The following is a 16,425-nucleotide window of genomic DNA, read 5'->3' on the forward strand; positions in this document are numbered from 1 at the left end:
CCATAGTAAGCTTGCTTATGTCAGCTACCTTGCCCTTCTTTATTACTTTGATAGTTCTGCCAGTTCTACGCTGTCTGATAATTTGCAAATTAAGCGCAATTTATAAAATACTCTCAGGAGCGCCACAAGGCGGGAAACAATGTGTTTTTGGTTTTACCCACCTTTGGTTGGCCACTTTTTTGAAATACTTTGTTCAAGTTACTTGAAACACCTTGTATTGCAGACACCCCAATGACTACCAACCACGATTTTGGTCAAGGTCACGGACTCTTCCCGCCGATGCTCCGCCCAAGAGTCACACTCTGCATACCATATCAAAATTCCTGCAGACTTCAATAAACGATTACACTTTTTCATTTTGTTCTTTTGAGACCCTGCTGTCTCTTCCAAGCAGTATCATGAGCGGAGTGCTCTCCTAATCCTCCGCGGCCGTGTATGCAGCATGCGTTCCTTAAGATGATAATAAAAATGGAAAGTTGCTTTTTGAGGAAAGGAAATGGCGCAGTAACTGTCTCGCATATCTCGATGGACACCCGAACCGCGCCGCAAGGAAAGGGATAAAGGAGGGAGTGATAGAAGAGAGGAAGAAAGCGGTGCCGTAGAGAAGGTCTCCGGAATAATTTAGATCACCTGGGGATCTTTAACGTGCACTAACATTGCACAGCACACGGGCACTTTTGCGTTTCGCCTGCATCAAAACACTGCCGCCACGGTCGGGTTCTCAACCCGGGTACTCCGGCTTACTAGACGGGCGCCTTACCTTCACTGTTATCCAGGGGATACTATACAGTATAGGCCTGCTGAGTGGACGGGAAAGTGTTGATACAGGTGGGGGGATCTGGCGTGCAAGCTTTGTGCACTTCAGCATTAAAACAAATAACTCGTTGGAAAAAAAACATTCACATGCGGCAATGAAGCTGAGCCAATCTGTACTGAGCCTGTGCATGGTGGTTCCAGCGGCTTCTGGCAGCTGCTCCGGCCATCAGCATCGAGGCACCTCGGGGCTTTCATACACCTTACACGACTAACCGCTCGGCCCACTAACCAGTGCTGTTTACGGCTGGCCATCGCGTGCCAAATATTTGTTTTCCCGCAGTGTTTGTTAATTGGGACTACCTACGTAAATATATATGCGTACTCCCAAATTTCATGACGATCTTGAAATGTGCAGGCGTGAGCAAAAGTGGAAAGACCACAGCTCCGGCGGCAGGAGCATCAGCCGGGGCGCACCACGGCACTGCTATCTCCCTCTGCGCGCTCACTGTGAGACTGCCCATAATGACGATAAACTTCGCTCTCGTGCGGGTGCTTATCACGTTTGATAAAGTTCAAGTGCGGCGTTCGGATACTCTGCTGCTCACGATCGCAATGAAGGGCGCGCAGCTCGCATCGCTACGTGTCCAGGCATAGCGTTGTCGCGCTGTAGCGGAGCAAGCGGATGGCATCGCGGCATCAAACCACTGAGCTCCGCAGTGGTAAAGGCCGATTTGAGTTTAGTTACAACAATGTTTTGGATTTTCATAATAATAATAATAATAATAATAATAATAATAATAATAATAATAATAATAATAATAATAATAATAATAATAATAATAATAATAATAATAATAATAATAATAATAATAATAATAATAATAATAATAATTTCTTTTGGGGGAAGGAAACGGCGCAGTATCTGTCTGGTATATCGTTGGACACCTGAACCACGCCGTAAGGGAAGGGATAAAAGAGGGAGTGAAAGATGAAGGAAGAAAGAGGTGCCTTAGTGCAGGGCTCCGGAATAATATCGACCACCTGGGGATCTTTAACGTGCACTGACATCGCACAGCAGACGGACGCCTTAGCGTTTTGCCTCCATAAAAACGCAGCCGCCGCTGCCTGGTTCGAACCCTGGAACTCTGGTCAGTAGCCGAGCGCCCTAACCACTGAGCCACCGCGGCGGGTTATATCGTATCTTCACCAAACGTAAAAATGATTGGTCTTATTTTAACTTGTGTTGCGGACCCATCTGCTAAATTGTTTTGTCGTCGAACGCATATCTAATAACGTATTCCATTCAGCGGTCCGGAGCAAGCTTTGTTGCTTCATTAGTCAAAAAGCGCGTTTCAAGCGGCGATTTTGACAAAGATCTTGAGTTCCGATTGGCTACTGCGACGCCGTGGTATGTTCTGGGCTCCTTCGTTTGGTTACGGAGGTGCCCCAGATCGCAGGTAAGCAAAAATGGACAGTCCACAGGAACTGTGACGGAACTGTCCGCCAGCGACATCTCGCGGCGCGTGCATGTATGTGCGTAGTGCACCTTTCCTGATCTTGCTTTCCTCCTCACCAGCGCATTTTCATGCGACATCTGATCTTTGATTAAAAAAAAAGCCACTGGAGTCGCTCTTTGTTTTCGCTTGCAAACTGGCCGGGCTATCGAATTAGCCCTTACGAGCCGTTTCATAAATCCATCTCTATCGTGAGATGCTATTGCGGCCAGCCGCACATCGTGTCTGCAACAAAAGAACGCAGACTTCTTTCTTCGTTATTGGAAGCGAGTTTGCGCAATAGACTCGGTAAGCTGTCGGAGGCAACGCGAGGCTTCCCCTCCACTCCCGAATCATTAGGTAGAAGATATGTGTATAGCGGGTGCACAGCTATCACTGTCCACCGTAAAGTCAGCAATAAAATTCCAATAAGAGACGGCATCAGGCAAGCAGGCGCCATCTATCCAATCTGTTTAGAGGAGGCATTCAGAGGCCTAAATTCGGAGCAGTTGCGGACAAGAAATAATTTGTATTTTATTTGTTATATTTGCAAATACTGTTGGCCGCGGGATCGTGATAGTGGTGGGGCGTGACACTTCAGGAGTAACATGTTCACTTGCGATTATACAAAAAAAAAAGCAAAGTTCATCTTCATCGACAAAATCACTTTTCTTGCGTAATGTTTTTATTTTACAAAAGCAGTGTTATTAATTATTCACTTTGAAATCAGTTAATTCACGCCGAAAAGAAAAACGGAAAAACATTTCTGCAGTTCCGGTCTTCACCTTAGGCGAGATGCGATCCCCATGCGGTTAGCCGTATGGCATTGATAAAGCCTTTTAGTGCGAAGTGAAGATAGCTTTTTCAAATGTTGTTAATGTACTGGACTGTAAGAGAGATGCTAGTAAGTCATTTCATTCTACTATCGTCCTCAGAAATTAAGAATTAGCGTACGCATTAATGCGTGGATGCGGGGTTTCGTAACAGTATTCATTGCTTGCTCTCAGGTGCGTAAGTTGCTTGGGGGACCAAGTAATGGGAACTATTGACATTCAAGCAATTTCTTGACAGCTGAAATACCTTACTAAGAATGCGTTAGTAATCAGCGATTCGGTGCTGATATTGCCTTGCTAAGTCGCTCAGGAGATGAGCTGCAACGCATGATCAATGAGTTAGACAGGCAGAGCAGTGCTGTATGACTGAGATTGAAAATGCAAAAAACCAAAGTAATGTTCAACAGTATCTGAACGGAAGAGCAGTTCACAATTGGAAGTGAGGTGCTGGAAGTGGTAAAGGAATATGTCTACTTGCGGCAGGTAGTGGCAGCTGATACGGATTACGAGAAGGAAATAACTAGAAGGATAAGAATGGGTTGGGGGGGGGGGGGTACGCATATGCCAGGTTCTCTCAGATCATGAAAGGCAGATTACGAATATCTCTCCAGAAAAAAGTATATAACGGCCGTATTTTAAGAGGTTTGACAGTTCAACTTAAGGACAGCGTAGCGAGCTATGGAAAGAAAAATGCTAGATCTAATGTTGAGAGACAGGAAGAGGGCAGATCGGGTTAATGAGTTCCTAGTAGAAATCAAGAGGAAGAAATAGGTGTGGGGAGGCCATGTAGTGCGAAGGCAAGACAAGCGATGGCCCTTAAGGATAACAGACTACATTCCAAGGAAAGGGAGGCGTAGCAGGGGGCGGCAGAAAGTTGGAGAAGATGAGATTAAGAGGTTTGCAGGGGTAGGGTGCCTGCAGTTCGCACAGGACAAGGTTAATTAAAGAGATATGGGGGAGGCCTTTGTCCTGCAGTGGGCGTAGTCAAGATGATGATGATGATGGTGAATACATCAACACGGAAAACAAAAGTTCTGTAAAATCTCCTGTGATCTCTCCAGTTTTGCTTACTACGATCTGGAGCAACTCAGGAAGGAAATGAAGGAGGACAAAATACGTCGCGGCGCCGCAGTAGCCAATCAGAACTCTGGATTTGGTCCAAAATCTGCCTTTGGAACGCGCTTTGCGGTTCATGTGGCGAGAAATCGATTTCCGTATTGCAGTCTGGACTACCCTATGAGATGACACGGCGAAACCGTCATGCAGACGAGTTGGCAATTCAATTTAAAAACAATCCACTCCTTCTTAAATGTGCAGAGAGTACAAAATATCGGTACAACTTTGCCAGTCTGGAGCTCAGTGGTTTGGCGCCGCGCTACCGTACGCTTGCTCCATCACTGCGCGACCGAGCCACGTGCTGGACACTTTGCGACGCGCGCTCCTTTTCGCCGCGATAGTCAGCAGAAGAACAGCCGAACACCGCAGTAAAGGTCTTACAAGCGTGATAAGCACAACAGGAATACTCGAGGCACTCTCGGGGTGAGCGCGCGGTGCAAGATAGCAGCACCGCGGTACGGCCCCGCAGCCGCTCCTGCCGCCGCAACTGTGGTCTCTCCACTTTTGCTCATGGCTGCACGTACTGTACATTGTCCTTTAGCTTTCATTTCGAAAAGGCCACTTTTTTTTAATAATGGGAAATTGTTTCCTAGTAGAGATGTAGTGCTTGCAACTTCGGTGTATTTAATTTTTTTTATCTCATGTTTTTGGTTTGGTTTGGTTTGTTTTATCGTCCCAAAGCGACTCAGGCTATGAGGGACGCCGTAGTGAAGGTCTCTGGAAATTTCGACTACCTGGGGTTCTTTAACGTGCACTGACATCGCACAGTAAACGGGCTTCTAGAATTTCGCCTTGATCGAAATTCGACCGCCGCGGCCGGGATCGAACCCGCGTCTTTCGGGCCAGCAGCCGAGTGCCGTAACCACTGATCCACCGCGGCGGCTTTATTTGATGTAATGAATCCTCGCTTGGACTCAAAGTGGCTTGAGTAGTCCCACCAAAATAAACTTGCGCAATACGCATTTACAATGAGAAAATCTAGCCCTCGACCCACAGACTACAAAGAGGGATTGCTACTGATTTCGTTATCACCTCGAGCAGCTATCAGCCATGCGTTCGGAGTAGCTTATGCGCCTTGCTGAGTGCCTAGTGTATATTTGACGGATGATGGAAATGGTGAGAGTGGGCAAAGAGAAAAGGTTGCAGCGATCGCAATGAGGGTGCAGTGGATGCTAGTTGTCGATAATTCATATCGAAAAGATAAGTAAAGTAGATATACAAAATGAATAGCGACAAAGTGGGGGAGGTCAAATGACTATATCTTAAAGTCCATGAAGTTGAGGACCAGCTAGCTACCTGAGATGCAAATTCGGATAGGTGTTAGATATCATTACGGTCCTGGAAATTTTAACACTTGAGCAAGAAATCGTTGGCTTTTATGGCTGAATTTCGGTAATGAAAAGCAAACATTCTAAGTGGGAGAAATATGAGCTTAGTGCGTGTTCGCCCTCAGGCTCGCTCAAAGATTCAAAGCACAGCGCTAAGACGAACTATTAAAGTTTTGTTCTTTACCTTCGTGATATTAATGTGTCTTTCTCGGCTTACTATTGGTCGCACTCTGCATAATAAGGAGACGACTGCATGCCTTCGAAGAAGGTGCCGCTCGCTATGGTCTCACAACAACTGCGCTTGAACTGCCCGCTGTAGATGCAACCTCATGATTTCCCGGCAAGCGCTAACGGCACCGGACTCCACTTTGATCCAAAAGACCACTCCCACGCGAGCACGAAGGCTATGTGGCAAAGCTAGCTTTGCAGGCTTTGCTGGGCTTCAGTTTATCTCGCTTCGTCGAGAGGACCATAAATAATCTAGTACTACGAGCCAAGCCGAGCCGCTCTCTCGAATCCGGAAAGTCAGCCGGCCGGAGGAAGAGTGGCGGATAAGCCGATCAATCTCAGAGCATATCGCCAGGCCCGAGAACACCGTGTCATTTATTCAGCGTATACGTATGCACGGTGGACAATTCATGAAATCGCTCTTTTACTTTTCCGAATAACGCGACGACCCTTATTCATTTATTATTATTTATTTATTAATACCTCAAAGGCCCCATTGAAGGGTTATTACATGAGGGGGTGTAACTTCAGCAGTAAATTTCTTCAATTCACGATCTGAATGACGATGAGTCGATCTGATCAACGATGGCGTTTGGCAGGTCATCCAAGTCCCTTGCTGTATGAACGAAAAATGATGAAAGATGCGCAGAAGTGCGGGCAGGGGGAGGGTAGACTGCCTTCCCGTGGTTTGTGCGATTGGAGATGCGATGTGCGGGACTGATAATGGAGTTGAGATGTGGATGATGGTAGAATTTATGAAACAGACACAGTCTGGAAATTTTTCGGCGGTTCGCTAAAGTTGTGAGTTGAGCATTGCGTTTTAGTTGAGTTACACTTACATGATAAGACTAGGCTGAGAAAATGAAACGAGCTGAGCGATTCTGTACAGATTTGATAGTAGTGGAAAGGTTAGTTTGATGAGGGTTCCAGATCGCGCATGCATATTACAATTTGGGACGGATAAGTGTTAAGTAAGCAAGGGATTTCACTGATGGGGGTGCTAGTCGCAGGGTTCGTCGAAAGTAACCAAAGACGCGATTTGCCTCGTTAGTAATCTGAGGTACATGAAAAGACCAATTTAGATCAGGTGTCAAATGGATGCCTAAATACTTGTAAGTTAATACTGAAGCGATTTCAGCATTCCCGATTAGATATCTTGAAGATGGCTGTGAATGACGTCGGTGGAATGATAGCAGATACGTTTTTTTCACATTTAAAGACATTAGCCATGTATTACACCAGGTTAGTACGTGGTGAATGTAAGACTGAAGAAGCAGAATGTCATCGCTTTTAGTAATAGGCCGGTAGATAACGCAATCATCAGCGAATATGCGAATGTTAGAACATAAGTTAGCAGGCAAATCGTTAATATAAAGGAGAAAAAGGAGGGGGCCCAAGACGGTGCCTTGAGGTACCCCAGATATAACAGAGGAATAAGAAGATGAACATTTATTGACAAAAACAAACTGCTGCCGATTAATGATAAAGCTGCATATCCAATTAAAAACATGCTCGTTAAGATTGAGACGAGAAAGATTTAGGAATAGTCGTTTGTGAGGAACTTTGTCAAAAGCTTTTTCAAAATCGAGGAAGAGGGCGTCAACAGGAATGTTAAGGTCAATGCTAGAGCTAAGGTCGTTAATAAAGAGGGCTAATTGTGTTTCACAAGATAAACCTTTTAAAAAGCCATGCTGGTTAGGGTGGAAAAAGTTGACGGACACTAGAAATTTTATAACTTGAGAGAAAATTATATGTTCCATTAGTTTGGAAGTGATACATGTGATGGATATTGGTCGATAATTTTGGCGAGAAGATGAAGGCCCTTTTTTGGGGACTGGGATGACCTTGCCTACTTTCCAGTCATGGGGTATGATGGCTGATGAAAGGGATTGCTGAAAGATATGAGACAATATGGTGCTAGTGATATGTTTTGTATTTTTTAACACTTTAGTATTAATTCCGTCAACACCAGCTGAAGGCGTTAATTTTAAAGAGTCGATTAATTTGACATACCATCAGGTTCGAACCTCACGTCCGGCATAGGTGGAAAGTTAAAGAAAGGAAAATCGGGTAAATTGTTATCCGGTTCGTGAGTGAAAACAGAGCTGAATGATAAATTCAAAGCTTCCGGAACGTCGCGATCTTCAATTGGATTATTATCATCGTCACACAGTGCTACATTTCTGATGGGGTTAGGATTGATACACTCCCAGAATTGACGTGGGTTTGTACGAATCATGTCGGGTAGAGTAGAAGAAAAAAACGAATGTTTAGTTTTGTATACCTGTAGGTTATAGAATCTTTCTGCTTCGTAATAATTTTGCCACGTGTTTGGGTTATTGGTTTTTTGGCGGCTCGGAAAAGTCTTTTCTTTTTGTTATTCATGCGTTTAAGCAAGGAATTGAACCAAGGAGATTCATGGCGTTCACTTACAGTGATGGTAGGTATAAATTTCTGAATTAGAGCATGCATTTTGTTTTTGAACAGTAGCCAATTAGTTTCAGGCGTGCGATCACGAAAATCGGTTAAAAACCAGGTTTTGAACGCATCAAGTTCACTGTTGATGCTTTCATAGTCTCCTTTATCATAAAGTGTGATTGTTTTAGTTATTTTTGGGGGTGCGGTAAGTGGTTGAGAAACGTTGCGTGTACTACTGAGTGGTCACTGATACCCGGCAGATTCAAGAGTGATATCAAGTTTTCTATATGTTACGTTAGTATCAGGTCTAATATGTTAGATGATTGAGCGGTCTGCCTTGTTGCGCTGGTGACTAGTTGGGACAGACCAAAAGTGTGACAAGTATTCAAGAAATCGCGCGCACAACAATTAGTCGTGTCAGACGGGTTCTGCCAATTAATTTCGGGGAAGTTGAAGTCACCTAGGACAAAGAGGCAAGCGTGTGGAAGTTCAGAAGTTATCATATGAAGGGCGTTGGGGAAGGAAGGGATGAACGAAGCATCACTGACTGGAGCGCGATAGCAAGCGCAGATTACTGTCGGCGGAAATGAGGCTTTAAAACAGACTAATAATATTTCAATGGGAGAGTGAAGTGGCATAACATGGAATTTAAGGTTGCGGTGCTTTGCTATTAGGATGCCACCGCCTCGTTTACCTATGCGGTCGCAGCGGAAGACATCACAGTTGTGGAATGTGGACTGCACTTCGCTATCCGTTATGTTCTCATTCAACCATGTTTCTGTTAGTACGACTACGTTGCTTTCTGTGGTATTGATTAGGCTAGATAGAGCGTCGCGTTTAGGCAGGAGGCTTCTAATGTTAGTGTAAAGAACTGAGAGCGAGTTGGGAGTGCCTTTTTGGGTGTGTTTAGATGATAGCTATGGTGTTCGAGGTAACACTGATTGAGATGCGCGATCGAATGTGTATGTGGTGGTTCCGATTACCATCCTGTCGTGTCGGAGGGTAATTTTTTTTGTTGACTTTTAGCGTAATCTATGAGGTTTTTACGCGCAATGCCAGTGTTACGGGAGTAGTCTGCTGAAACGCTGTGATTAGTACCCTTAAAGTGTTTGGCGTTTGAAAGAACGAGTTCCTTGGTTTTGAAGTGTGCGAACTTAACAATAATGGGCCTGTTCCTGTCAGAATTGAAATTACCAAGCCGATGGGCCCGTTCTATGTCCATAGGCTGGATTGTAAGATTTAGCTCGGATTTGCAAATATCGATTATGAGTTTCTCGGATTCAGCCCACGTTTCGCGGTCAGTATCCTTCACACAAAAGAATACTAGATTAGAACGACGGGCCCAGTCCTCCCTGTCGTCTAGCCTATGTACAAGGTCTGACAGTTTGTTTGCGCTTTCTTGGGCAAGACACTGGACGTCGTTAACTTGGGCTTTAAGGGGGTCTAGTGAGTCGCATTCTTCTTCAATTTTTGTTAGTCTTGGTTTTATCTCCTTAAACGCCTTTTCTTGCTGAGGCATTCTTGTATGAATTGATTTCATCCCGTTTAGAAGGGTTGTTTGCCCATTTTTTAACTCGTCCAATGCCTCAAGCAACTCATTGTGCGAATCTGTGTTGCCTGAGCGGGTGTTAGGTCCAGGTCCAGGATTTAGTTCAATGTCCCCACATAGCAAGAGAACGTGTAAAATGACATGTGCGCAGTCACTTGCAATGGCAATACAACAAAGTGGACTCGGCAGCACTATCAAACCAGCGTAACGTGTACGCTTCGTAAAAACAGGGTAAGCATTGTTTACCTGCATGAAGTAAAGGCAAGTCATTTTGACGTGACTTTCTTTGGAAGTGCTGCCGAGTCCACTGAAGGGGGCGTTGATTCCGGGGGGCTTTATACATGGTGATGGCATGTAGATTGTGATGTTGATAGTCCTGGGAGCATGGAAGGCAAGCTGTTCAGCGATTCCGGGGGTGGTGCTGCAGGGCAGGAACGTTGGTCGTTCGGCAGGTCTTGGGCCGGTGCGGGGCGGCGTGGCAGGCACTGTGCTTCCGCGATGGCGGCAGGATTCAAGGACCGCGAAGTTCTAGCCTTCGGGACAACAGCGCGGCATGCTTGGGAACCAGGCGACCAGGAACAGGCGAGGAAGATCAGCTAGATCTTCGCAAATTGTGTGTGCGTGTGAAGGAAGCGAACAGTCACCGACACCAAGGTGCATAGTGGAATGTTTCTATTTTTTTAATTTGTAGTGCGAACCAATTGGTTTAAAGAAGATTACTTAAAAAGCAGCAGAACAAACAACCATGCCGCTGGTGGGATTCGAGCCCACGACCTCCGAATACCGCGTCTAGTGCTCTACCGACTGAGCTACGGCGCCTGCTTTCCAATCTGCTGCTTTCGTAGGTATTTAGGTTTTAAGTGTAGGCGAACCTTGAGAGTGTTCACCAGCGCCGCCCTCGTCCATACCCCACGCAAGGAACACAGGCAAAACCGCCCACTATCGCTTCTGAGCCGGTTTTGCTTGGGGCGATCGCTCTTCCGCCCCCTTCCTTCTGCCAATAAGAGACGCCGATCGTCGCCCATCTTCGTGTCGCCTCTTTCGAACATCGGACCCGAAACACGAGTTATGATGTAGGTTGATGGGAGAGGTCCATTGGATCGTCGCAGGTAATATTACCCCGGTCGGTAGCGTAGGGAGCCCGTTCTGCAGAAAATCCGATGTCAGTCGGGAAAAATCCCACAATTGCTGAAATCCAAATATAGAAAAAGAAAAAAGCCGGCACAGGTGTTCGAACCCAGGCCTGCTGCGTGCCAGGCGTGCACGCAACGCATAGGCCACGAAGTGTGAAGGGAGCCATGTGAACGCATTGTGGTGTGTATGACTTATTAACATGTGTGTGGGATGTGTTCTGACCTTATTAATAAACAAATATTAATATGCTTATTAGGCATCAGAAATTACGCAGAATCAAAAGGCGGTGTATGGTGCTGCCTGGTACTGAAATAAATGGTGTGTATGCGTACGAATTTGTTGTGGCGTATTATGCCGCGCACTGCGACTCAGATAGTGATGGGTGGTTGGTAATCGATAATAGTGATTGGTAATTTGACCAATTATTCGGATTGTAATCGATTATCATGATCGGTATTGTGAGTGTGGATCATTAATCAGTGAGAAATCAGAAATAAAGGAAGAGAAAAACAGGAAAAAAAGGAGAAGTTGCTTCTGCGTCTGCTCTGAAGGCGAAGCTTAAGCGTCCTCCTAACTTTGTTTGGGCAGCCGGAATTCGTCTGCTTATACGCTTTGCCATTTTAGAGCGCACATAACTTAAATTACACGCTTGTATAAATAGTTTCATAAACGGGAGACTGGGTATGCAGAGAAGGCAGTGATGCCGTCACAGGCGCCATACTAGCCTGCATAATTTGGGGCAGATGAGCTGCAAGAAGATTAGACTCTCCGAGACGCTCGCCACTCGCCGCTCAACGCCCTGGGCCATGGATGCTTCCACGACAGTCCCGCAATCGCCTGAGGGAGCGTCAAACCTACCATGGACACATGCCCTCTCTTTAACTTAAGCTGTAGCAGATGGTCGCGAACACCGTTTCCTGTCGATAACTTCAAGCATGTGAGATACCTGGTCCCATGAGGTGTAGTTTCCGTGGTTTACGGCACCGACTAAAGCAGCGCCTCTCATTCTGTTTTATGCATTCGTTCTATGAATGTCTGTGCCTTCAGTAGAAGCAACGCAAGCTATGCTTGCAGCCACCGGCACTATGGCCATAGCGCCAGGAGTTAACTACATAGCAGTCGCCTACAATCAAGCGTATTGACGACAAATATTAGACGCTACGCTCTGATTTCCGACTTGCACGAAGTGCCCCCAAATGTGGCTATCAGAGACTCTGGTAGCAGCAGTGCGTCAGCAGCTACCCTGCTACAGCGATGCGCTCTAACAACACCTGCCGCGGATAGCATCTCAAGGGTCTCGGGCAAAATTAAACAGAAATCTACGCATAAAACAAGGCCCCTCGAGCAGGCAAGACAGTGTGGGACGAATGAACTCACTGGAAGCGGCAAAAAAATGGTGCAGCTAAGTAGACCGTTGACACAGGCGAGGTGCGGCCAAACCTCAGAGGTGAACTGGTGATGTGACTTGGCTGCCCGGACCTCAACCTCAACCAGAACGGCCCCAGGGTTGCTCCACGCGACATTAAGGACAAGAACGCTTCCATTTGTGTCACATATATCGAGAAGAGGAAAAATACGTGCGAGATCAGCGGATCAGTGTTGTACGAGAGGGATCACATATTTCTTTTATCACCAATACTTGTACCATAATGACAGCTGTCTTCGCGCTCAAAGTTGCCCAGCTGCTACGATTAGACGAAGATTCATCTCAAAGGCTAAAATGTCATTAGAGAACACCACATTGAGTGCTTCACAAGTTTCATATTCTACGATGGCATGCCATTTCGATTTCAGAGCATTACAGACGCCTAGACGGATTAAGGCGCCTGCGCGGAATTAGGCAGACCCTTGCATTACTTCCTCGATCAATGGAAAGCCTTGACGCTTCGCGCAGTTTTGCGCCATACACATGCGGCTATCCAACTGCAGAGGTTAGTGACGTCCGGCTGCCAATGGCACGGAAGGCAGCGGAAAGCGTTAGCCATGCAACTCAGTTTCGCTTTGATCTCTAGTCTTAATGGCAATATTGGAAACTGCCAACTCCTTTATATATATATATATATATATATATATATATATATATATATATTGAAGTATACGCTTCGTTTAAGGAAATATGTTACTCGAGACGTCGAGTAAAATAAAAATGTTTCCTTAAACGAAGCGTATACTTCGATGTATATTATTATTTTAAGCAATCAAGTACCTCATGTTTTCTGTAATATATATATATATATATATATATATATATATATATATATATATATATATATATATATATATATATATATATATATATATATATAAAGCAGACAATGTAAAGGAAATGAGGGGATCGTTTGACAAACATATTAAGGAAGCCAACAGTCACCGAAACCAAGGTGCATAGGGAAATGTTTCTAATTTTTTTTTAATTTGTAGTGCCAATCAATCGGTTTTAAAGAAAATTACTTATAAAGCAGCAGAACAAACAACCATGCCGCCGGTGGGATCCGAACCCACGACCTCCGAATATCGCGTCCGGTGCTCTTACCAACTGAGCTACGGCGACGGCTGTCCAATCTGCTACTTTCGTGGGTATTTATGTTTACTGGGTGTTAGTGAACCTTGAGAGTGTTCACCAGCGCCACCCTCGACCATAGCGGTGGACGTAGCACGTCCTGTAATACCGCGAGTGTGACGTAGAACGTCATCTAAAGGCGAGGGTGGAAACTGTGCGAGAGCCCTCTTATGCTACCTATGGCAACAAGACTGCCAGAACCGGGACCCCCAATAAGCTATTAGCAGACAATGTAAAGGAAATGAGGGGCTCGTTTGACAAACATATTAAGGAAGCCAATAGTCACCGAAACCAAGGTGCATAGGGAAATGTTTCTAATTTTTTTTTTAATTTGTAGTGCCAATCAATCGGTTTTAAAGAAAATTACTTATAAAGCAGCAGAACAAACAACCATGCCGCCGGTGGGATCCGAACCCACGACCTCCGAATATCGCGTCCGGTGCTCTTACCAACTGAGCTACGGCGACGGCTGTCCAATCTGCTACTTTCGTGGGTATTTATGTTTACTGGGTGTTAGTGAACCTTGAGAGTGTTCACCAGCGCCACCCTCGACCATAGCGGTGGACGTAGCACGTCCTGTAATACCGCGAGTGTGACGTAGAACGTCATCTAACGGCGAGGGCGGAAACTGTGCGAGAGCCCTCTTATGCTACCTAAGGCATCAACACTGCCAGAACCGAGACCCTCGTTAAGCTATTAGCAGACAATGTAAAGGAAATGAGGGGCTCGTTTGACAAACATATTAAGGAAGCCAACAGTCACCGAAACCAAGGTGCATAGGGGAAAGTTTTTAATTTTTTTTAATTTGTAGTGCCAATCAATCGGTTTAAAGAAAATTACTTATAAAGCAGCAGAAAAAACAACCATGCCGCTGGTGGGATCCGAACCCACGACCTCCGAATATCGCGTCCAGTGCTCTTACCAACTAAGCTACGGCGACGGCTGTCCAATCTGCTGCTTTCGTGGGTATTTATGTTTACTGGGTGTAAGCGAACCTTGAAAGTGTTCACCAGCGCCACCCTCAACCATAGCGGTGGACGTAGCACGTCCTGTAATACCGCGAGTGTGACCTAGAATGTCATCTAACGGCGAGGGCGGAAACTGTGCGAGAGCCCTGTTATGCTACCTATGGCAACAAGACTGCCAGAACCGAGACCCCCGTTAAGCTATTAGCTGACAATGTAAAGGAAATGAGGGGCTCGTTTGACAAACATATTAAGGAAGCCAACAGTCACCGAAACCGAGGTGCATAGGGGAATGTTTTTAATTTTTTTTTAATTTGTAGTGCCAATCAATCGGTTTTAAAGAAAATTACATGTAAACCAGCAGAAAAAACAACCATGCCGCCGGTGGGATCCAAACCCACGACCTCCGATTATCGCGTCCGGTGCTCTTACCAACTGAGCTACGGCGACGGCTGTCCAATCTGCTGCTTTCGCAAGTAATTTTCTTTATAATGATTGGCACTAGATATTAAAAAAAGAAACATTCCCCTATGCATCTTGATTTCGGTGACTGTTGGCTTCCTTAATATGTTTGTCAAACGAGCCCCTCACTTCATTTGCCTTGTCTGCTAATAGCTTAACGGGGGTCTCTGTTCTGGCAGTCTTGATGCCATAGGTAGCATAAGAGGGCTCTCGCACAGTTTCTGCTCTCGCCATTAGATGACGTTCTACGTCACACTTGCGGTATTACAGGACGTGCTACGTCCACCGCTATGGACGAGGGTGGCGCTGGTGAACACTCTCAAGGTTCGCTTACACGCAACACATAAATACCCACGAAAGCAGCAGATTGGACAGTCGTCGCCGTAGCTCAGTTGGTAAGAGCACCGGACGCGATATTCGGAGGTCCTGGGTTCGGATCCCACCGGCGGCATGGTTGTTTTTTCTGCTGCTTTATAAGTAATTTTCTTTAAAACCGATTGATCGGCACTACAAATTGAAAAAAAAAATTAAAAACATTCCCCTATGCACCTTGGTTTCGGTGAGTGTTGGCTTCCTTAATATATATATATATATATATATATATATATATATATATATATATATATATATATATATATATATATATATATATATATATATATATATGGGTGCGGGGATAAAACTGATTGACGTAAAATAACCAGACTTTAACAGCTCTTAGTGGTTTATTGACTTGCTCTGAAGAAAGTGTCGGAGTGTCGAGACAGTGTCACCGACGACACGCCAAGGAAAAAGCGATTTCGGAACAGCATTTGGCAGATACGTGACGCATCTGAGCCGCTATATATATATATATATATATATATATATATATATATATATATATATATATATATATATATATATATATATATATATATATATATATATATATATATATATATATATATATATATATATATATATATATATTACTCGTGTGTATCGGCCCCTTTTGAACCATGCGACTCCGCAACAGATGAGCTGCGCCGTGACTGAACCTGTGCGCTCTCTAAGCGGTCTGCTCACTCGATGTCTGGGCTTCAGTCTTCCTCAGAGGCGCCCGACTTGGTGCACGACAGGCGTCGCTCTTGGCAAAAGGCAGGAGACGCGCCAGGGCGCTGTGTGGACGCTTTCGCTTTGTAAAAGCGCCTGCAATACTATTTCTCGCCTGCGCACAGGAGTAGCATACGATCCCACTCTTTCTTAAATTGGGATGGTGCATTACTTCATGGGTGCAAGGATTCCATTTTGCATCAGCTAGACAAAGAGACGACAAAAGAGCCGAAATATAACGATCATCTACACCTGATGCGGCTAGTTCCGCAGGTTAACAAATCCTACTGGCCGTCTATAGTGCCCCCTATAGCATTGCTACCACCCTCAGCGACACACCGTTCGATAATGCTGCCTCGTCGATATGTGCCTCAACATAAGAAACATAGTGGGAAAATAAGTGCGCCTCTGCATACTCACCGTCTGCATACTCACCGTCTTTCTCATTCCGGGCAATGAACGTACCTCTTAGTAGACGCGTTTGAATT

This window comes from Amblyomma americanum, chromosome 1 (genome assembly GCF_052857255.1).
Source record: "Amblyomma americanum isolate KBUSLIRL-KWMA chromosome 1, ASM5285725v1, whole genome shotgun sequence".
NCBI lineage: Eukaryota > Metazoa > Arthropoda > Arachnida > Ixodida > Ixodidae > Amblyomma > Amblyomma americanum.